This window comes from Amblyomma americanum, chromosome 6 (assembly GCF_052857255.1).
Source record: "Amblyomma americanum isolate KBUSLIRL-KWMA chromosome 6, ASM5285725v1, whole genome shotgun sequence".
NCBI lineage: Eukaryota > Metazoa > Arthropoda > Arachnida > Ixodida > Ixodidae > Amblyomma > Amblyomma americanum.
In genome coordinates, this window is record NC_135502.1 from 51,471,103 (window position 1) to 51,493,868 (window position 22,766).

The window sequence follows — 22,766 nt, forward strand, 5'->3', positions numbered from 1 at the left end:
GATGGAATTTCTATGCAGGCGAAATTCTAGAGGCCCGCGTATTGTGCGATGTCAGTGTACGTTAAATCGCCCCAGGTGGTCGAAATTTCCGGAGCCCTCCACTATACGGCGTCCCTCATAACGTGAGTCGCTTTGGGACATTAAACCCCCATAAAACCAAAACCATTTCGGAAAAACTTGGCTAAAAAATAAAAAGAAAATGCCGCAGACTTTTTGTGCCTGACCCCACAAAATCTAGTTGAGAAGGTTTCGCCACACTTATATATGTGCGAGTGCGTGAGTGCGTTCGTGTGTGCGCGCGCACGAAAAAAGCAGCAAAAAATAAATGAACTTAGTGATTTCCGCATCAACCAATGACATAGCAGTTTTATCTTATTTGTCGTTTAATTAAACAACTCTTGAGACTTAGACTATCACCATTCAGAACTCCTCGTATATTTCTGTTTATTGCTCACAGTAATACATATTTCGTTATCAGCTTCGTTAAATAAGGATGTCTAGTCCTTTTGTGCCACACTATAGGGACACTCGAGGCGCCCCCTAAGGCCGTTTATACCAGGCTTTTCTGAGAAGGCCTCCACTAATTTTAAAAATAGGCTTCTTTAGATTTAGGTATGACTTCTGCGGCCTAGCCACTGTTGGTGGACATCAGAAACAGGTGTGTCGTGCTAACTGGTAAGATGGCTGATCAATTTCTGATTCACTTTCTGAGCGGACCGCTAGTAATTGCCATACCAGTTTTTGTAATTTCTAAAACTCTAATGCCATACGCGCTGTGGCTCAACAAATTTTGGCTAGCTGGCTCCAAAAGAAGCGGGCTTTTTCGAAAAGCGCGCGTCGCTGGTGAGCGCAAAAAACAACGCCCTCCAGTGCTCGTCACTCTGTGGCGCACGTGCCACGTGACCACCTCTATCCCGTCATTGCAGCGCTGATCCCCTGGTTTCGATGGAGATTAAGCCCAAGGGGCGCCCGTGTGCTGTGCGATGTCAGCGCATATTAAAGATCACCAGGTAGTCCAAATTACTCCGGAGTCCTCCACTACGTCGACACCTCTTCTTTCACTCTTACGTTCCTCCCTTCTATTCCCTCACGGCGCGGTTGAGGTGTCCAGCGAGAAGTGAGACAGTTATTGAACCCGACCGCGGCGGTTGCGTTTCGATGGAGGCGAAACGCTAAGGCACCCGTGTACTGTGCGATGTCAGTGCACGTTAGGTCCCCAGGTGGTCGAAATTATTCCGGAGCCCTCTACTACGGCACCTTTTTCTTCCTTTCTTCTCTTACTGCGCGGTTCAGGTGTCCGCCGATATGTGTGACAGATACTGCGCCATTTCCTTTCCATTAAAGCCAATTTTCAATTTTTCACACGAAAGACAGAGAGAGAGAGCGTCCAACTAAATCTTTTAGAAAGTTCGCCGAATCTTGAGCACGAGGTCGATTTTGCATTTTTCCTTCATCGAAATGCGGTCACCCGCCGCGGTGGCTCAGTGGTTAGGCGCTCGGCTACTGATCCGAAGTTCCCGGGTTCGAACCCGACCGCGGCGGCTGCGTTTTTATGGAGGCAAAAGGCTAAGGCGCCCGTGTGCTGTGCGATGTCAGTGCACGTTAAAGATCCCCAGGTGGTCGAATTTATTCCGGATCCCTCCACTACGGCACCTATTTCTTCCTTTCTTCTTTCAGTCCCTTCCCTTACGGCGCGGATCAGGTGTCTGCTGATATGTGTGAGTGCTGCGGGTTTCTCCACGTCAGCCGGTCCGGTATGGGCACGTTGTCGACTTCGCTTACCGTATTGCCCTGGCGACCCTGTTCTTGCTTTCGAAGGATATTGCGCGCTCGCGCACGCACACACACACATACGCACCTACGCGCGCGCACACACACAGGCGCAACACGGACACGCACGCACGCACGCACGCACACATGCACACACACACACACACGCACGAACTCACGAACACACGCACACACACACGAGCACACGCACACACACAAACACACACAAACACGCAAGCACGCACCTCGCTTACTCAACTTACGGCACGTGTGCTGGCACACAGGCACGCCTCTTCGCTTGCTTCTTGTTTATGTCCAAGGTTCGTTTTGCGCGTCCTGTTCATTGGTATAGGCTGTCGCAGAAGAGGCTGGAATCCGGGTCGTCATGAAAGGGCCGGCTGCGCTATATCTGCACCGTAGAGAAGAGACGCCGCCGTCTGGGGCTGCCGCTTTCGCGCAAAAACACTTGACGACGATGCGACGTGAAGCTATGTGTAAGCAGGGGACACGCACCCGACAATCTGTGTATATGGAGATTAGCCCACACGTTCCGGGAGATAAAAGGTTGACAATATTGACGCGCGTATCTGCAGCATATACGTGGCGTGCTCGGACTTACGTTGTGTGGAACGCGACCCCGCAAATAGCCGCGCGCAGCTGGTGTGTGCATGCAGGATGCGGCGGATGTTATGTAACTGATTAAAAATTATGAATAAATTGGTGTTGAGGAATTGAAAGACGCAGTGACTCTCCCACTTCTCGTATGGACGCCTCAACCGCGCCGTGGGGGAAGGAAGGAAGGAGTGAAAGAAGAAAGAGCGGGAGAATCACCGTTTCGGAGGGCTTTAAATTAATTTGGACCACATGGGATTCTTCGACATCACGCAGCACACGGTCGCCTTTTCGCGTTTCGCCTCTATTGAAGCGCGGTCGGGTTCGAATCCAGGTACTTCGGCTCAGCAGCTGAGCGCTCTAGCCACTGAGCTACCGCCGTGGGAGGAACTGATAGGCAGTCTGAGTGGCACGGTATTGCAGCAGCAGTGCTCCGATGACGACTGGAAGGAACACACATTTCTGTGCATCTCGGCGTCGTTGACGATTTTGGACGTTTCTACTGAATTTCGGTGTTTCGGTTTCGCAGTGAGAACAGAATTATGGGTTAAACGTGTCTTGCTGCAGAAATATTGGTACTACTCGGAATTTATCGAGACGAAAATTACCGTGTCTCAGGTTACATGTGCATCAATAGGAGCAGTACCATTAATAAGTGGCCCGTGAAAAGAGAATATATGAGAACTCAGTAAAGGTACTAAAAAACACAAATATTAGTCAAGCGTACGAACACGAGTTGGTTATGCAAGCTATAATCTTTTTTTCCTGCTGGCAGCTTCTATAGCACTATAGGCGTCTATAAAACGTCTAACTGCGACACCGTACGGGACACGGGATCTGTGTGCCTTATATTTATTTGCTTTTCTTGTATACGGCCTGTTCCTGCCAGCTTTATGAGAGCCAACACTACGCCTTCTCTTCTCTCTGGTACGGCCGCCGTACTCAAATTGAAAAAAAAGGGGGGGGGGGGGGTGAGGGTTATTTCTCTCCATTATATTTGGGCGATTGTCCTTGTGACGTCCACCGGGATACTGTGCGAACAGTCGTTTAGAGCGATAGCTCTGTATGGGATTTCTTTTTGTCAACAGCGTCCTCCTCTTCCTTTCCGGCTGCAGCCAGATGGCGCTGATGGTTACTATGTGTCTAGGCTGCAAAGGAGGACTCGATAAAGACTGAAGAGAATCATGTGAATTGATGATGGCATGAATCTTTATGGCGCAAGGACATCTGTGGCCAAAGAACGCCATGGCGCAAGGTATCTTCATTTGCTCAGGGTGGGTCAGAGACCCATTTCCCAAGCATTTCACCCTGTTTAAGCCGAGCTCCGGGCCAGGGGAAGTTAGTACCCATTGTATCACCGGTGGGTACCCGGCGGCACTGGGGATAGAACCCCGCACCTCCCGCTTGCGAGGCGCAATCATGTGAATTAAGCGCGCGCTTGGGGAACGTTCTCCTGAGAAAAGAGCAGTAGCGTTACGCGATGCCACGGTGGCAATGAATAAAGGAAGAAAGAGGTCGGCGGTTCCATCTCCGCCTGGTCTGCGGCATGGTAGTACATGCATATCACCTTATACTGTTTATTACTTCGGTGCCGCTGACGGATTGCGTTTGGACGATATACATTGAGCCGAATTTTGTTCAGGTTCTTAATCATTCTTATGCTTCTTCGTCATTGGACAGGTAGGCTTTTGATACCGGAACCAATCGACCTTATGTCACAGATTCCAGCTGCTGTCGGACACAGCCAGAGCTGCAGCTGCCGTAGCCAAGGGAATGATTCGGGGAAATGAATCGTTGCAGAATACAGGTCGTAGGTACATAGCGGAAAGAATGCTGTAATTTCCGGTATACAGTCCTAACCCGCGTATTATCCATACGGCTCAATTTTTGGCTGAAAAAAAAATGTTTACTAGGCCCAAGTAGATATGTTACCCGAGTGTTTACTACAATGCTGTAATTTCCGGTATACAGTCTTAACCCGTGTATGCTTCGTACAGCTCGATTTTTGGCTGAAAAAAATTTACTAGACCCAAGTATAAATGTTAATCCAATGTTTACTAGAGTGCCCGCATCCGGGGCACAGAATCGCTTTGAGCATTTCATGCTATATGCGAAATACTGAAAAAGAAAAATGCTATACCGTCCGCATTGAGAGCACTGCAATCGCGGCGAGCAAGCGGGCATGTCACGTGGTATTTTTTGTATCTCGTGGGCAGCTGCGATGAGCGAGAAAAAGCCGATACGTAATAGATAGAGAGTTATAAACTGTTAAGTTGGACGTTTCGCGGACCGCTCTACAACTTTTTCATTGGAGTTTTTCGCCTATCTTCGTTGCTTGCCAAGTTGGTTAATTAATCTCGACTAATTATGCAATTAGGCACACTACAAAAATAGTGTGGCTTACTACATACAATAGCCAACAGCATGCATTTGGTCGCGTCGTCTTAAAGTGCCTCGGCGTATTTTAGAACCCTGGCTGAAGTTAACTGGGACACCCTGTATTTATAAAGCGCGAGATTGTATAGAAAAACGACAATAATGCATTGTAATAATCAATGGGTAACAACGTGAAATAACATTTGCCCCATCAATCAAAACGTGTTCGTTCAGAAACAAAGAGACAAAGCAAAAGAAAGCACAATATAAGTTTACAAGCAAAAAATTCTTGATACAGTTAAAGAAAGACACGCATGACTAACTGGCTTTAACGTACGTAGGCAGCTGTGTGCGTCATACGGCTGCTTGATGACGTCGCCCTATTTTTCTTGCCGTCGCTGAAATTTTCTGGAAAAGCTGGCACGGTTCACCGTGTGCGCCGTTTGCGCTTATCGGAAGTAAGCGGCGACTTCGACGCTCAATCATCGGCTTTCGTGGCCGTGTCGTTTCCGACGTTGACGGGCAGAGGCGCTTTTCATTTGACGGCTATACGCTCGGTGGGGTCCCAGCGGCGAGCACGGGAGGGTCTTTCTTGCCTGTGGCGACGCTGCCTTTATCGCTGTTGAGTGCGGCGATTATCGGGCTTCCCCAACTGATATATTCTTGCGGCTGCGCATCTGCTGCCATTGCATTGTGCGCACTCCGCGACGTCACGCTAACTGCAGCGCTAACCGCAGCTGGTTAGCCGCACTAACCAGTTAGGTGCACTAAAGTTGGCACGCAACGGTGTGGCCAAACGTGCTCGCACTGCTCGGGAGCCGCAGGTTAGCCGTTTGGTTTAATATTTGTTGGGCCTAACCTACACGCATTCTAATGATTGGATATTTTTTTATAGCGAGAGCCTTGATGTGGAAACCTACCCTCAGTCGTGTAGCTGAAGCCCGTTGTACCCGCCGCGGTGGCTCAGTGGTTAGGGCGCTCGGCTACTGATCCGGAGTTCCCGGGTTCGAACCCGACTGTGGCGACTGCGTTCCGATGGAGGCGAAACGTTAAGGCGCCCGTGTGCTGTGCGATGTTAGTGCACGTTAAAGATCCCCGGGTGGTCGAAATTACTCCGGAGCCCTCCACTACGGCACCTCTTTCTTCCTTTCTTCTTTCACTCCCCCCTCTATCCCTTCCCTTACGGCGCAGTTCAGGTGTCCGCTGATATGTGAGACAGATACTGCGCCATTTGCTTTCCTCGGAAACCAATTTTTAATTTTTTCGCAGTTTCCCGGAACCTACACTACGGCACCTCTTTCTTCCTTTTCATTTCTTTCCCCCAAAAAACAATTATTATTATTATTATTATTAAGATTATTATTATTATTATTATTATTATTATTATTATTATTATTATTATTATTATTATTAATATTATTATTATTATTATTAAGATTATTAGAGATGTCAGTTTCAGAGTGGTGGCTGTAGCCTGTATACGCTTAGGCGCGTCGTTTATAAGTAAGATATTCGGTAGGCGGGGTTAATTAAAAGCGAACAGCGGAAGTTGACAGTCGCAAGATTCTTGATCTTAAACTTTTTTTATCGCTACCGCTAGTGCACTTTCGTCGCTCTATAGCCGGATACAACTCAAGAACTAAGGGGCTTTCCCCCGACAAAGGACCCCCCTTGCTGCCAATGGCGTCGGCCGATTCTCATGACCCTGATATAGTGTGACAATGCAGGGAGGAGACTATTTCATCTGCCACTCCTTGCATTGTCATGCTTAGGAGGCTGATGATAATCGGCCGACGCCATTGGCTGGAATGGGGACCTTTGTCGGGGGAAAGCCGCTACGTTCTCGAGGAGTATCCGACTATCGGAAAGCCGAAAACAAATTACATAAGCGCGGAAAATAGAACGAAATAAACGCGCGGCGCGGAACGTCACCGACTACAGGTCGCGGGTTTAAATCGGAATGGCCGAAAAAAAAAAGGATCCGAACTAAGTCCAAATTTCTCAGCAATGATAATAATAATAATAATAATTGGTTTTTGGGGAAAGGAAATGGCGCAGTATCTGTCTCATATATCTTTGGACACCTGAACCGCGCCGTAAGGGAAGGGATAAAGGAGGGAGTGAAAGAAAGGAAGAATAGGTGCCGTAGTGGAGGGCTCCGGAATAATTTCGACCACCTGGGGATCTTTAACGTGCACTGACATCGCACAGCACACCGGCGCCTTAGCGTTTTTCCTCCATAAAAACGCAGCCGCCGCGGTCGGGTTCGAGCCCGGCAACTCCGGATCAGTAGTCGAGCGTCCTAACCACTGAGCCACCGCGGCGGGGCTGTCAATGAATGCGTGTTTGCTGTCTAATAAACGTGAATAAGGTCACAGAATCTGGTGCGGCCGTCGGATTCTACTCAGGCAAGAAATCTAACGGAGCGCCCGTTTAAAGAAAATCGTCAGCCTGTTCAAGCGACCGCGTCAACGGCAGATCTCTGCTGGCAGTCTCAGCGAGCGTCACGCGATCTCAGTTTTTGGCCGACTGCGTATCTTGTCTTGGTTGGAACATGTGCGGACATGCACCAAGAAGCGTCTTGTTGTCAGCGGACGTTGTTTACGCGTCGTGTTGATGCGGAAGCGACCGAGCTTAATATCTTTTCTTGACGGAGCATCCTCTCGGGTCCGGAGTATTGAGAACCGACAAGAGAACTACGTTTTTTTTTTTTAAATTCGCTCGCCTTTTCCCGCCTCTTATAGAGACAGCATCTTCTCACTGGGGTTGTAGCGGGGGGAAATTCGTTGCGACGGCGGAAAGGCATTTTCTTAAGAAGCGTATACGGTCGTTTAATGCTGTTACACACGATAACAGCTCATTAATTCGCATCCCTCTTCCTTTTATGACACAGCCCTGGGTTCAGTTTACTGTAATAACGCGTGGTTTTAATGACATTTGGCTTCTTAGAATAATCTACAGCCGCGCAAATTCTCATTAAGTTAGGTACTACGTTAGGAGTATACCTGTGCCAGCAGTTTGAAAATTACGTTCGTTTGATGCCTTTCGCCTCTCCAGCCACCGTCGTTGCCTATACCATTCAGCGACTTCTGTCGAGAAATAAGGATAACTAGAAGCTAGCCCGACAACCTCTATTCGAGAAGCTAAGTTCATATGCTCGGCGTCTGCGGTTGCAACGCTTATAGGCGCCTGCTGTACAAAGCACTGGCGCAGGTCAAGCTGGCGGTGATAAAAGCTTTGCAAAACCCGGCTGCACCAGCTCCGCATCTTTCACGGTGAGCCCCTATCCGTATGCAAGTTACCTGCGTGCTTACAGCGCCCAGCTTGTTACATGTGAATCTGAGTTTTCGGCTAATTACTTGCCGATTAAACCAATCAGAAGAGGTTGCACTTCTTCCAACTCTTGCGTTGAATATAAATGAAAGACCGCAGCCCTGTTTCTACCACTGCACGTAGTTTTTTTTTTAAAACCTGCCATATGATGCCATATGAGCTCCACCCTTTTCTTATCCTTATAGTTATTCGCTTTCATGATCCGGAATGAGATTAAGAGGTTTGCGTGGATACGGTGGCTGCAGCCGGCACAGAATAGAGCTAATTGGAGAGGAGACATGGGAGACGCCTTTGTCCTGCAGTGGGCTATATAGTCAGGCTCAACCTCACCGCCTGTCTTCTACAGACCGGTCCAACCAAGGACTGACTGACTTGGTTTTATAAAAACTCTTTGGCTATACTCCATGCGGTTAACGCTTGTGACGCCATTGCATTTCCTCGTCCTCCGCAGTGCATTGAACGGAGGCACTGCCTAATCTTGGTAGTCTGTCTGCGTACTGAATGCAGCGTACTGCCAACGACGCGTCCAAAACGTTTCTTTTTTTTTTCCACTCTCGTGGCTTTGCGACGGTTAGTACGCTGTCGTGACGCATCCTATTAAGCGTCTCCCACTAATCGTCTTCGAATCGTCCTCGAATGGGACCCGCCGCGGTGGCTCAGTGGTTAGGGCGCTCGGCTACTCATCTGGAGTTCCCGGGTTCGAGTCCGACCGCGGCTGCTGCGTTTCGAAGGAGGCGAAACGCCTAGGCGCCCGTGTGCTGTGCGATGTCAGTGCACGTTAAAGATCCCCAGGTGGTCGAAATTATTCCGGAGCCCTCCACTACGGCACATCTTCCTTCCTCTCTTCTTTCACTCCCTCCTTTATCCCTTCCCTTACGGCGCGGTTCAGGTGTCCAACGATATATGAGACAGATACTGCGCCATTTCCTTTCCCCCAAAACCAATTATTATTATTATTAGTCTGAATGGAATGAGCGCATCGGACGATTTGATTTCCTTTGCTCCTCTATGAAGAGGCCTCGAGTTGCTGGAATTTCGTGCCGAACGCTTCGTTACATCTGCGTCCACGGGAACGTTTCGCTGTTTCACTGGCAAGCTCAAGATACTCCAAACGTTGGAGAGCTCGATATGAGTCGCATCATTATCATCATCAACTACAAACTGACTGCGCCCAGACTGATGATGATAATAGTAATCATCAAGAACTGAACTACGCCAAGACTGATGGTGATTATTATCATAAATCTGTGCGTAGTCAGGCTGCTGCTGCTGAGGCTCATAAAAGCCTGTAGTTTCGAACAAGCCGCCGGCTGAAATGTTTTCTTCTAATAGCCGTGAAGAGCTTCTTTCTATACAGCTATGGTGAATCGAGAGAAAAAAAAGGAGGATTGTAGAGAGTTATAAAAAATTGCACTGGACTGAATATGTACAGCGGCTTTTTTTTTTTCTTAGCGATAAAATAATTTCTGGTTTTATACTTTCTCATCTGTGAAGGCATCAGTTATGTGAGGTTTTTTTTTTTACTTCCTAGTTCTTTGTGTCTTATTTTCTGTACTCTGTGCGGTTCTCAAACAAGTGTTGCTTACAGGGGTGCTAAAGGACCAGGGCATGACACCCCTATAACATGTATACGCGTAGCTATACGCTGGAACGGAAATGAAAATAACCCCGTGCGTAACCTGCACGTCACTGTAAACGATACGGTATCGGAAGGCGTAGATAGCACTGTAATGTATATTGCAGCGATAAATAAAACCGTCGGCGTGCGGGCAGCTGTGCGGCGTACAGTTATGCCCATAAACGTTTTGTGTTTCAGACTTTTATTGCTCGAGTCACCGTGGCAGCCATCACTCGCGAGGGATGTTTATTTTAGGTATTCCTCGAAAAGGCTTCGTCAGCACGTATCACTGCGGCTGTTTCGCGCTGCCCTACATTCCAGACAGGCAGCAAAAAAAAAAAAACCTTTAGTTGCCTTATCAGGCGAAGAGGAGACATCCCTCATAAAGGTTTCGCTGAAAGACAAGGCGTACCAGGAAAGCTGCACGTGTGTGAACTGCACGTGGCATGAGCTCATTTGATAGCGCGGGAGGGAAATGAACTTTGCACCTCCAGCGAGATATGTGTGCGCGACTTTGCACATGCTAGACTCTCGCAGCGCGTCTTAGGGGGTCGCTATACAGGGGGGATGGCCGCGCGGTCTGCTGCCGCCTTATCACTTACATTACGGTGGCATTTACACTCGGTTTCCGAGTCGCGACGTCACTAACATACGTATACGGTTGTTTCGGAAAGGCCGTGATGGTACGTGGGGCCCTAAAGAGAGCGCCGTCTTAAAGGGGCACTAAAGCGGAATCTGAACTCGCCTTTTTTTTTTTTTTGTTCGAACCCGACCGCGGCGGCTGCGTTTTTATGGAGGAAAAACGCTAAGGCGCCCGTGTGCTGTGCGATGTCAGTGCACGTTAAAGATCCCCAGGTGGTCGAAATTATTCCGGAGCCCTCCACTACGGCACCCCTTTCTTCCTTTCGTCTTTCACTCCCTCCCTTATCCCTTCCCTTACGGCGCGGTTCAGGTGTCCAACGATATATGAGACAGATACTGCGCCATTTCCTTTCCCCAAAAACCAATTATTAATTATTACCACCCACGGGATCACGAACAGTTCGAATTTTTGCTTAATCGAAGCACCGTAGCCGCGACGTGAGAGGCTGCAGGGAGAACGGTAGGCTTAACCCAATGCGGTACTCTACATAGTCTACTCTTGATCATTCGGAATCGAAAGCTATCGAAAATTTGCTCGAGTTTTGCGGAGTTCGATTTAGAGAGTGCTTTCTAATGCGTTTGATGTTCACGGGAGTCTGTTGGATTAAACGGAGGTTCGAATTAAGCGATATTTGCACTTTATGAGAGCGGATTAGGAGAGAAAGATGATTTGACAGTATTGGGCAGAAATTAGGTACCAGAGGACGCACGCAGGAAGCGTAACAAGTCAAACGGATTGGCGGTGTTGCGTCATGTGACCAAGTGGGCACTAATGGAGATGTGACGGAAGTAGACAGCTCTGTTATCGCGCTTCCGGTTTTGGAGTATGTATGGTCAGGTGACTTCTCTTCGTTTTAGTTAAGCGCCCACTTGAGACGTCAATTATTTGTAATCAGCTGGACTGGCGTCGTGTTGTCGTTCGCTGTACTCTCGTCGACGTGTGCTCTAAGATCAGCCGCGTTCACGTTTAATAGCGTCTCCAGCTGACGTGTTGGCGCACGCTCACGTCTAACAACGACGACGCCGATTACGACGACCTTGCCTGTCAAGTGTGACGCCAGGAGGCGCAATTCACGCCAGGGTCATCGTCCCTCCCCCGCGTTCACGTGCTGCAATTAGTGCGCGCGCGGTTCTCGGAGGGGTGCCCTAATGAGTGTTCGCAAGTCCCAATTAGGCCGCGATGCTTCGACGACCTCAGCGGCGCCGCGCACGGAAGCGGCAAAAAAGCATCTGGCGTTCTGTGAACCGACAGATGGTTGACGCTTGTGATGAACTGAACCGAATCCCTCCGTCATGTCTGTGCTGAGGAGTCGGCGGCAAATGTCGGAAATGATAGTTCAAAATACTCTGCTTCCCCTCCCCTCCCACACTACATCGAACCCGAGACCTAGCGGCCGGAATTAATTGTACACTACTGCACTAGGAACATGAATATATGCGTTAGAATTGAAGAAGATTGTGAGCGCGCGATGGCGTCCTTGGGCGGCGATCGCCGCACTCAATTTGTCGCTGCGGTTGTAATTCGGTGATGCGCGACGCCGTGGGCGTAATTAAATAATTACTACCTCCGTGCTCCACCCAGCCAAGGCCGGCTCGATGGAGGAGCTCGGCGAGACCGGGAAGAGACAGATGGCGTTCACTGGGCGCGCTCTCACGCTACACACAGCGGCTGGAAGGAAGGCACTTAACGACTGCCTGCGCTTCGCTATAATGGCCGCGTTACAACATTCCGTAATGAGCTTCCACGTGAGACTGCAGCAGCCTGGTCCTGGCTCCGGATCCAGGATCGGCTTTCACGCTTGCTTTGCATGCAGCGCGTGTTGGTTGGTTGGTTTGGTTTACGGGTGTTTAACGTCCCAAAGCAACTCAGGCTATGAGAGACGCCCGTAGTGAAGGGCTCCGGAAATTTTCGACCACCTGGGGTTCTTTAACGTGCACTGGCATCGCACAGCACACGGGCCTCTAGAATTTCGCCTCCATCGAAATTCGACCGCCACGGCCGGGATCGAACCGCGTCTTTCGGGCCGGCAGCCGAGCGCCATAACCACTCAGCCACCGCGGCGGCTCCGCAGCGCGTGTTGGATAATGTCCTTGTGTGTACAGGGAGTATCAGTATTAAAAGGAGCGTTCGTTTCTCGGCGTACTGTCAACGATTACTATCCAAGTGGGGGGTGGTGGTGGTGGTGGTGGTGGTGGTGAAAACATTTATTACGGATGAATAGGAGGTATGTTTGGATCAGCCCGTAAGGGACCGATCCGTACAAGCACTAGGTGGAGGTCCCTAGTATGGGACCCCAGTGGCGGTTGCCGCCGCCCGGGGTGCGCCCGACTAAGTGGGGGAAGAAGCACAGTTTTTTTTTCTTTTCTTTTCTTTTACCGAGTTATAGTTTCCCTCTAGACGCTTGATTCATTATTATTTCGGCAAGTTCGATGCACGGTGGAATAAATTTGGTTATTGACCGTTAATATAAGCTCGGCTACTGATCCGGAGTACCCGCGTTCGAACCCGACCGCGGCGGCCGCGTTTCAAAGGAGGCGAAACGCAAAGGCGCCCGTGTGCTGTGCGATGTCAGTGCACGTTTAAGATCCCCAGGTGGTCGAAATTATTCCGGAGACCTCCTCTACGGCACCTCTTTATTCATTTCTTCTCTCAGTCCCACCTTGATCTCTTCCCTTACGGCGCTGTTCAAGTGGTCCGCCGATATAATGAGACACTGCGCCATTTCCTTTCCCCAAAAACGAATTTATGTGAATTAAGCACTTCCTTTTGCATTGAATTTGCCTGAATGTGCTCATGGACAGGGGGAGACTGCTCATTTTATCTCCCTACACAATGCAAGCAATGCTAAAATTCTTTAGTTTCGCCCCTTATCGGCGGCCGCTATCGGCGGGCGCGCGTGGGGGAGGGATGCCGAATCCGCGCGTTGACGTAGCAACTGGGCAAGGTCTCAGCCCGCTGGCGCTCCGTCAAAGGTTTAGTCTTCACACTTCGGTTTCTTCAGCTTTGCTAGTGAAGGGTTCCCTTCGCACTAAAATTCGTTATAACGAGCTACACACCTATAGAAGTATGTTCCAACTTTCTATAGAAGATGGCTATAGCGCGGTGCCCGGAGATTTATAGAGCGTTGCAAATGTTTCTCCAAGGGTGCACCGTAATACGAGTGGTTAGTGGTATGCCTAGGCCCTGTCAGGGGATTTTCGCCAAACGAGCCAATTCTTCTATCCGACTTGATAAGCCGACCCGGGCCTTAGATCTCGGAGTTAGCTGTATGGGAAACGAGAGTGTGGCAGGCACCCGAGACTGCGATAGCGCCAGCCGCGGCTATATGCAAACAGCCTGGCGGGTGTTGAAGTTTTCGCTCGCCCGACGTGATGTTGCACAATGTTTGCCGCGAGAATGCGGGCTCCGTAAACGACCCGAGCCCGATACACGGGCAGTAGGGTGGAAATCTTATCTCTAGCGCCACAGCGCGAGTGTATTGCTTTCGCTCTCGAGGCGGACTGAAGTTGGCAGAAGGGGATGATTAGGGAACGCAAGGCTTTAACCAAACTACAGTCTTAATTTCGGTCCAAAGGAACGCGCGACGCACTTTTCGGCGTCTTCTCACAGAAGCCCGGCTTTGGGCCACCGTTGACGATTTTTGTTTGGTTTTACAGCGATAGCTGTTACTTTAAGGCGAGGGCTTTACTAGGCTACGTCGGCGGTTTCGTGTTTCAAAACGTGTCCGCAGCCATTGTGGGGAACTAGAAAGAGAGGACGTCTGAAGAGTGGTCATAATCGAAGGAGGATGACGTGAGGATGCGGCGCAAAAGATTTAGTGACGATCGGATGAATAGTTAATTAATTACTGTCAAAAACGTGCAAAAAGTGGCCGTGGCCAGGGCAAAAGTGGCGCCAAATTTGAAACGCCGGAAGTGTTGTGCCACGTGACCGGAAATGTGAGCGGAGCGGTGGGAATTAGACGAATTCCACAAATTCTCAGGCAAATAGGGGCAATAGAGGCAAAGAGGAGCAAATAGAGGCGACGTGTGCCGAGGAGGGGTCAATGCTTTCGCATTACTCCAATGCTGGTTAGCGCAGTTATCTCGAATTTTTATTATGTTCGACGAAGATCGCGTAGTCCGGTGTCCACAAAGCTGCGCCCGGAGGCGGGGAGTTGCACATGACGGCCACCACGGGCGCGCTAGTGTCGCGTTTGTGCACGTAAGCCATGGACACTTGCGTCTAAGGTGCGGTGCATACCACGCTCTATTGCTCTTTCGTCGGTCGACATGGAAGGTGAATCGTTCGCGATCGAGAGCGCTAAAAGGTTAGGCCATGCGGACCTGGAACGGCGCTCCGCAGAGGAGGCGAGGAAACGGAAGTTGCGACCTATCAGAGGATGGTGTTGCACGGCGACTGGAAGCGACGCCGCGTGTGACGACGACTTCGTCTCACTCAACACGCACTGCACACCCGTGGCCACTCTAACAGCTATCTCTTTTAAGGTGCCTTTGACCTGCCTTCGCGAATACTTCATGCATTTATTTAAACGCTCAACGTCTCATTTTGCAGTCATAGCATACTGGCCGGTCGGGTCACTAAAACCAGATGAATACACCATCATTGCTCAGCGTCCTTTTCCGAGACTATTGTGTTGTACGGTGATTGGTCGAGCGTGGTGGTGCAGCTTCTATCCATGTGCAAGGCGCTACGGCGATGCTTCGAGGAGAGCACTTAAAAACTGCACCAATAGTACATGGCATTGTAGTTTTTAATCACCCGCTGCCCTTAAATCTTTTCAAACTTCCTGACACACGAGGGCTGTAACACATAGTAATTTAAATTCTCGCTTTGCGATAACACTTATGGTTGAATACTAATCGAAGTCAAACCCAAATTTAGAATCTTATTCCCAATGACCTGAAAATGAAAAGTAACTTTGTACTGGCTTTAAACCCCGTCGCGGTGGCTCAGTGGTTAGGGCGCTCGACTACTGATCCGGAGTTCCCGGGTTCGAACCCGACCGCGGCGGCTGCGTTTTTATGGAGGAAAAACGCTAAGGCGCCCGTGTGCTGTGCGATGTCAGCGCACGTTAAAGATCCCCGGGTGGTCGAAATTATTCCGGAGCCCTCCACTACGGCACCTCCTTTTTCCTTTCACTCCCTCCTTTATCCCTTCCCTTACGGCGCGGTTCAGGTGTCCAACGATATGTGAGACAGATACTGCGCCATTTCCTTTCCCCAAAAACCAATTATATACTGGCTTTAAAACGGCTCCTGCTTGACCGCTAGAATACGTAGATGTGAGCCATTGTTGCATTATGGCTGCCTGCTGTTGTATGACGTAGTCTGTATGACATCCGACACTCGCCTTGTGGATGTGGGGCCGAACAATTACTGCATATCTTTTTGCGGTTAGTCGCTGCGAACTTACGAATTCTCCAGCAGCGCTCACAAGCTGCTTGGTAGTGGCATCACGAGAATGTAGAAAAATGCGCCTCATGAGATTCCCCCCCCCCCCCCCCCCTTTTTTTAAGTGTCTCTGATTTGCGACAGGAGTGCATGCGAAAATAAGGCAGAGTGCATTGTTCATGCACAGTGACAGATAAGCTGTCGCGCCGGCGGTGCTCGCTGTCAAGGGCATGTTTTTCGTGACTCGCGGGCGCCGTCCACCGTTGTCGGTGGAAGGATTAAACCCGATAATGGAGGCCTCGTGCGCTGTGCAAACGGCGATGCGATTGTTGTTTACCGGAAACCTCCCGATGATAACCTCTCGGGTCGAAGCGACGTCATGAACTATGTTAAAGGGACAATGAGGGCTACTCCGTCCAGTTCATTGTTCTCAGTAAAAATTGGGATTCTGTTGCTTTTTCTGAGTATGCTAATGTTTGTCCGGCTGCAAGAGACGCATTTGTAGGCGAGAAAATTGAATTAAAAATATTCTCGCCACTGAATTCAAATTCGTCACGTTTACACCGAGAACGAGTTGCCAACGACTTGAATTTAATGGAGGTGTAGCCTGACTTACGGAATCCGCTCCTGGTGTTGGTGACACCTGTATTTCGTTTTGCGGTTTCTTTCTACCTCTTAAAGGCTCCACTTTCATTAAGTGTGGGATTTTAACGCGGTACCCAATTAATGAAGGCCAGCGTCAGTCGGCCGCTCCTCAGCGTCCCCTTGAAGACACGCGCCTTGTTCACAGCGTTTTTCGCATTTTGAGTGCCCGGCGTGGCCCATTCACAGTGATGCGGGTTGCGTCGTAGAGCTGCCGCGGTGACTTAGTGGCTATGGCGTTCAGCGGCCGAACCCAGGGCGGCGGAATTGAATCCCGGCCGCTGGGGCTGCGTTTTTAGTGGAGGAGAAACGCGAAAGCGCCCTTGTGCTGCGCGATGTCAGTGCACGTCGAAAAACTCCGGGAGGTCGAAACTGAATTTGAAGCGGAGTTTTTGTTTTGACCACAAAATAGATTGTCAAGGAAGTTGATGGAGAGACAATATAACATGGCCTGACTAAGCGCTAGCGTCTTGTAACGTCACACATCAGACAGAGTATGGCAAGATGTCACAGAATATACACCAGTACGTACGTATATATACATATAATATACAATTAATCTGGAGCCCTCCGGTACGATGTCCCTCGTGTTACCTGTCCGGCTTTGGAACAATAAATGCCACATACCGAACAATCCGTGTCCCGTCATGGTGCAGACTTTCATGTCTCGAGATGTGTCATGGCCAAGGCAGCGATGGCCCAGTGGCAGACCGTCTGATTTGTGTGCCGGAGGTACTAGGTTCGAATCCCGGTGGTACCGGTATCCCTCCATCTGTTATGTCGTCTTAGATAACGCAGGAGTGGCGCCGTTGGTTTCGCTTTGGAGCTCGGCCGCTTTGATGATGCCGATGAATTTTTATGGCGCAAGGGGATCTGAGGCCAAAGAGCGCATGACACAAGGTATTTTCGATTTCTCAAGGTGGGGTCAAAGACCCATTTCCTAGGCATTTCACCCTGATTAAGCTGAGCAAGACCAGGGGAAAGCTTCTACCCATTGTATCACCGGTGGATACCCGGCGGCACTGGGGATCGAGCCCCGTACCTCCCGCATGCGAGGCGGATGCTCAAACCACTAGGCCACCGCGGCGGTCCAGCTCGGCCGCTTTCGCTGTGGGATATCTGTGCAGCTAGGTTTCGAAGATCTGCCGAACACGTGTTGTCTGTGCACTTATGTGCGGCTACTAATGACAGAAGGAAATACTGGGGTGGGTACTGATTAGGGAATGAGTCACTCATTAGGACAACTTTACACAGGCGAGCGCCAAATATGCGGTAGTTGCGTTCGCAAATGGGTCGTCCAGTCTGCCACATTGAAGTCGACTGTGCGAGACAGCACATTGCCGGTGGCGCAACGAAGGCCCTGTAATGACGCAACGTCCTCTACTTTCACTCTTCGCGAGCACTGAGCAACGCTGCTGCAGCTCCAGATGCGAGTGCAAATGCAGCTGTGGGTGCAACCACTACACACACACACAGCTGGCACGCTGAGACGCTGGTGACTGTCCATGACGCGCTGTTTGCACATGTGCACGCCTGGTTTCCCGACTGCAACGGCGTGCATGAAGGCGGTTATTTCTTGTATTTTCTTCCCTTTATATTTTCTTTTTGGTGTGGCGCTACGCAAGGCGAAAACGTGGGGTTTTCACGGAATGGATTTCTTAGCTCAGTAACTCAGGTTCAGTGCCGGCAGCGTTTTATTCCTGTCTTGCCTATTGTGTGCCGGGTGGCTGCGGTCGTGTGGAAGCGAGAGCTGCAAGATTGCTCGAGCTTGAATGAGAGAGAGAGAAAATGAGGAGAAGCGTCTTTAAGGTTAAGTGCGGGATTATGCGTGGACGTGTAGCCGTGGCTCCATCTTAGCAACGCTACATTGTCCGCAGGGTATTTTATTGATTCGTACCTTTCTTGTTAGTAGTGCTTCGATAGGATAACAAGCGTACGTGTCAATATGATTAACGCAGTTTCATTGTGGAGCTGCTGAAGGAAACATTCTATGAATGGACTTGGATGATGTCACTTCCATTGTGTGCAGTCATTTGATTGGCGACGCCTTTTGCGGCGTGAATGGCTTGATCTCTTTAGAGATCAGTCGTCTGAAATGATGATGCTACTTCCATCCCAGTGCAATAGCTGTGTAACCGTGTACGCTTGATCCGCACTTTGCGCACAGAGAACGACCCGACTTGTCTCCGGAGCACGTGAGCAGTGTTCTTCAGAGAACAGCTTATTAAATCTCACAACAAGTGTCGGAGTCGACGTAAGAGACCCATGTCTCTGTGGCGGAACCTGAGCACTTTCTCCGAAAGACGGTTATTTAGGGCAGTGCTCATGCTGCGGATGCTGCCTGGAGATTCGTCGCTTTGCGCCTTGTGAACCAGCCGCAGTAGATGTACTTCTTTCCTTCGCTGTCCGCGCAGGGTCTTCCTCACCCACGTTCTCCGTATTGCAGTTTCCGCACGCCGGCTTCCGAGTTCCGAGTTCCGCGCAACGTACTCCGCATACCGGAATCCTCGCTGTGGCGGTCTCTGCACTTGGCGAAAGATCAAAGCGCGAGTGCGGAGTCCGCGGCGGCCGACGAGCGGACGCGTATGCACTCTTTCCGCGGGAGCCGCTCCCACGCATTCCGGTTCATGCGTGGGCCGTCTCCGTTTGCGTGCTCTATACACTTCGGGCGCCTCGATGGCCATCGAGGCACCCTATGCACATGTAGCGCTGAGCGCCTCGCCATCGACGCCACTCCGTCGGCGGACGTCAAGCGCGGAGGTGAGGATCGAGAGAGCACGTGGGGTGTGAGGGAAGCGGTTTGAGATGCTGCCTCTTCCGAGTAGGACGCCTCGCCAAGGACGGATGTTCCGTGAAAAAAGAAACGAAACGTGGGGCCGCTTTTGGCTCGGTAGTTGGGAGCCGTGATCGGTTCTCATTGATGGAGATAAATGTGGGCGGTGCGTGCGCGCACAGCGAGCATACGGAATTCGGTCGCGTATCGCGAGCTGTGGAAAAGGGCAGAGCGTATGCGGTCGTGCGCGCCTTCGAGAAAAAGAGTAAAAGAAAGAATGGACGCATGACTGGCAGCGTGAAGACGGCGCCTACGCTGAACGCTTGTAGACACGTCAAGTCTTCTTCAAGAGTGTGCAGGGAGCATCGCGTGTCGCCGGAGAGACACCTTTGGTGCAGAACTGTAGTGTAGTGTTCGTGTTCTGCACTGTGAATAGCTTTGTCGCACGGTTGTATTCTCTAGAGTCTCGATTGGGTCAGGAGCTCCCCCTAAGGCAGACCACGCGGGCAATTGACAACCTTTGGTTATGCTTATACCCTCGATAAAGTTTGCACGTGCTTGATTGATTGATTCATTCATTGAATTGATTTTAATTTGTCAGAACAACACTGCGGACTTGGGCATCTACCACTTGGAGATCTCTCAGGTGCACTAGAATCTCAGTTACACCCTTGCGTTTTTGAATTTCGTCAGCCTGAGCCCCGCCGCGGTGGCTCAGTGGTTAGGGCGCTTGGCTACTGATCCGGAGTACCCGAGTTCGAACCCGACCGCGGCGGCTGCGTTTTTATGGAGGAAAAACGCTAAGGCGCCCGTGTGCTGTGCGATGTCAGTGCACGTTAAAGATCCCCAGGTGGTCGAAATTATTCCGGAGCCCTCCACTACGGCACCTCTCTCTTCCTTTCTTCTTCCACTCCCTCATTTATCCCTTCCCTTACGGCGCGGTTCAGGTGTCCAACGATATATGAGACAGATACTGCGCCATTTCCTTTCCCCCAAAACCAATTAATATTATTATTATTAGCCTGAGCCGCTACGGCCGGAATATAACCGCGACTTGGGGCTCAGCGGCCGTACGTGATAGTGAACCACGGAGGCGGGTTGTATATACAGCCTTCCGGTTATCGCGAGAGCGTCGGCTGTCCGACGCTGCTGCGTCGGAGGACGAATGAGAGGAGGAAGAATGCGAGGACAAGCAAAGGCATGCCCAGAATTCTCGCTGGGAGAGTGAGCGTCCCCTGATAGGCTGTTCTGATTAGTGCGAAGCAACCCCTGCCCATTACCGGCTGTTATGCATTGGAGGCCCAAGAAGCTGCGACCTATTGTTTTTATCCGCTGCATATAGTGCTGGTGACATCTGAAAAGAGCACACATTTGCGATAATCAGCCTCATGCTCAAGCTACCAGTTGCAATCATTACTTACGAAAAGCTAATTGTAGAGGACCCTGAATATCGACGCGTTAATTTAGTTCAAACGCTTTCGAGATGATACCCACAAACGTTGCCGGGGCCTAGCATCGTGCTTGGAACCTTGCGCGTTTGCACCAATTCAGAGCCACAAACACCCAGCAGATATATAATACGAAACAAGTCGAGGGTATGCGAACATTACTTTTCCAGATAGAATCGAATACGAATAGTGCAGCTTTGCTACTGAATCGAGTACGAATAGTGTAGCTGAAAACCGAATCGAATACGAATCGAATATCGCGGCAGCATATATGGCAACGCGGCGTGTATGGTCCCTGTTTTTGTAATAGTCATGGACTCGATTGATTGTAAAACATTTTATTCGTCGGAAAGAGCTTGGTGCTAAGAGGTCGCGTCAAGTAGTCGAGAGTACATAGCCCTCGGCGACTTTGTCAGCCCAGTCATGGAAGAAAAATACGGCAGGCTTTATTCGAACTTCGCGCCAATTTTTCGAAAAGTATTTGAAAACCTAAGAGCAAATTCGATTCGTTTTGAATAATTTTGAGCATTCACTATTTGATACCATCGAATAATCTAATACGAAGATACTCGATGATTAGGTACTCGAAATTTCTGAATATTGCACAGCCTTAGAAACAAATGCTCTCAGAACTCGGCCATAAAACTTGCTTCGCACTAAGCAGAACTGCCAAGCGGACGCCGCTCGCTCTTGCAGCGTGATCAGTGCGTGTGCTTGCTCCCCCCCCCCCCCCCCCTTCGATTTCTGCGCTGCTTTTCCTCAGCGCCGCTACACCGGGTAGTCGACGCTCGCGCGACGTTATTAAATATCCTTAAGGCTGTACGTGTAGTAACGTTTGCTTTATACGCCTACGCATTTATTGATGAAAGAAAAAAATTCGTTAAGATTGGCGCGGCGTTCCGGTACTCAGCTTCTCGACAGCAGAGCGGATTGCTTTGGGCCTAATTGTGAAAAGCGCTGTGATGGTTGCCCAGCCTTGTGGACTGCTGCGCAATCGGACGTCTAACCGGTACTGGCGCTTGACATTCCGAACGAGTGCGTTGAATATTCGTGCTTTGTCCAGATCAACGCTGGAGGTTGGGCAGCCCATTTTCTACTCCCAATCCCCCGCGGCCCCGAGCCATCCAGGCAATAAAGGTGTTTGAATTGAATTGGCAGGCTCCGGCCAAGATGCATACGAGTTGAGCGAAGAGTGCGTTACCTTAGCCCGACTGCTTTCTGCCTGCAAGTCGCTGCGCGATTTCGTGGCCGTGAAGAGTTTCTTGCGTAGAATAACAATGAGGAAGTTCATAGGCGGCGTCACGTCGGTAACTTGCCACCGGCGCGACTGCGAGCGGCAAGCGTTGGTCGCTTCCGTTGCCTCCTCTCGGCAACGGGGACGTTCGAGATTTTGTGCCGGGTCCTTGGCCAGACGTGAAAGGATTTTGCAGGTCCTCTCTGTGCATCTGACGTCTACCGCGCTTTTTTATTCTACTCGCTGATTTGAACGGGTCGGTTGATTGCTTGGCTGCCGTTCCTCAACGTTCTTGTCGTTGCAACGTGATTACCCTGTCCCTCACTCCATTTTATTTGCCAAAGTTAGCGGAACACTCGTTGCTTGTTTATTTTTTTATTTATCGAGTTGCTCTTGGCATCTGGAAGGGGACACACGCCACATTGGCGTTAAGCATATCTACACTCCTTTTTAATAATAATAATAATAATAATAATAATAATAATAATAATAATAATAATAATAATAATAATAATAATAATAATAATAATAATAATTGGTTTTTGGGGAAAGGAAATGACGCAGTATCTGTCTCTTATATATCGCTGGACACCTGAACCGCGCCGTAAGGGAAGGAATAAAGGAGGGAGTGAAAGATGAAAGGAAGAAAGGGGTGCCGTAGTGGAGGGCTCCGGAATAATTTCGACCACCTGGGGATCTTTAACGTGCACTGACATCGCACAGCACACGGGCGCCTTAACGTATTGCCTCCATAAAAACGCAGCCGCCGCGGTCGGGTTCGAGCCCGGGAACTCCGGATCAGTAGCCGAGCGCCCTGACCACTGAGCCACCGCGGCGGGTACGCTTCTTTTTCCAAAACCGACATTTTTAAATTCTGATCACTCCTCCTGCTGGCCTACTCTTTGTTATTCATCCGTCGCGGTG

General features: G+C 50.0%; 2 protein-coding genes across 2 annotated transcripts in view; one reads left to right on the top strand and one right to left on the bottom strand.

Annotated features, from left to right (window-relative positions):
- LOC144093436 (ubiquitin-conjugating enzyme E2 Z-like) overlaps positions 1 to 2,067 on the bottom strand; it is a 59,825-nt gene extending 57,758 nt beyond the window's left edge. The window contains exon 1 of the mRNA XM_077626807.1: positions 2,034 to 2,067. The gene's annotated coding sequence lies outside the window, so the exon portion shown is untranslated. The remainder of the gene's footprint in view (positions 1 to 2,033) is intronic.
- LOC144093432 (sodium-coupled monocarboxylate transporter 2-like) overlaps positions 1 to 22,766 on the top strand; it is an 82,563-nt gene that overhangs the window by 24,737 nt on the left and 35,060 nt on the right. The gene's annotated exons all lie outside the window — the stretch shown is intronic.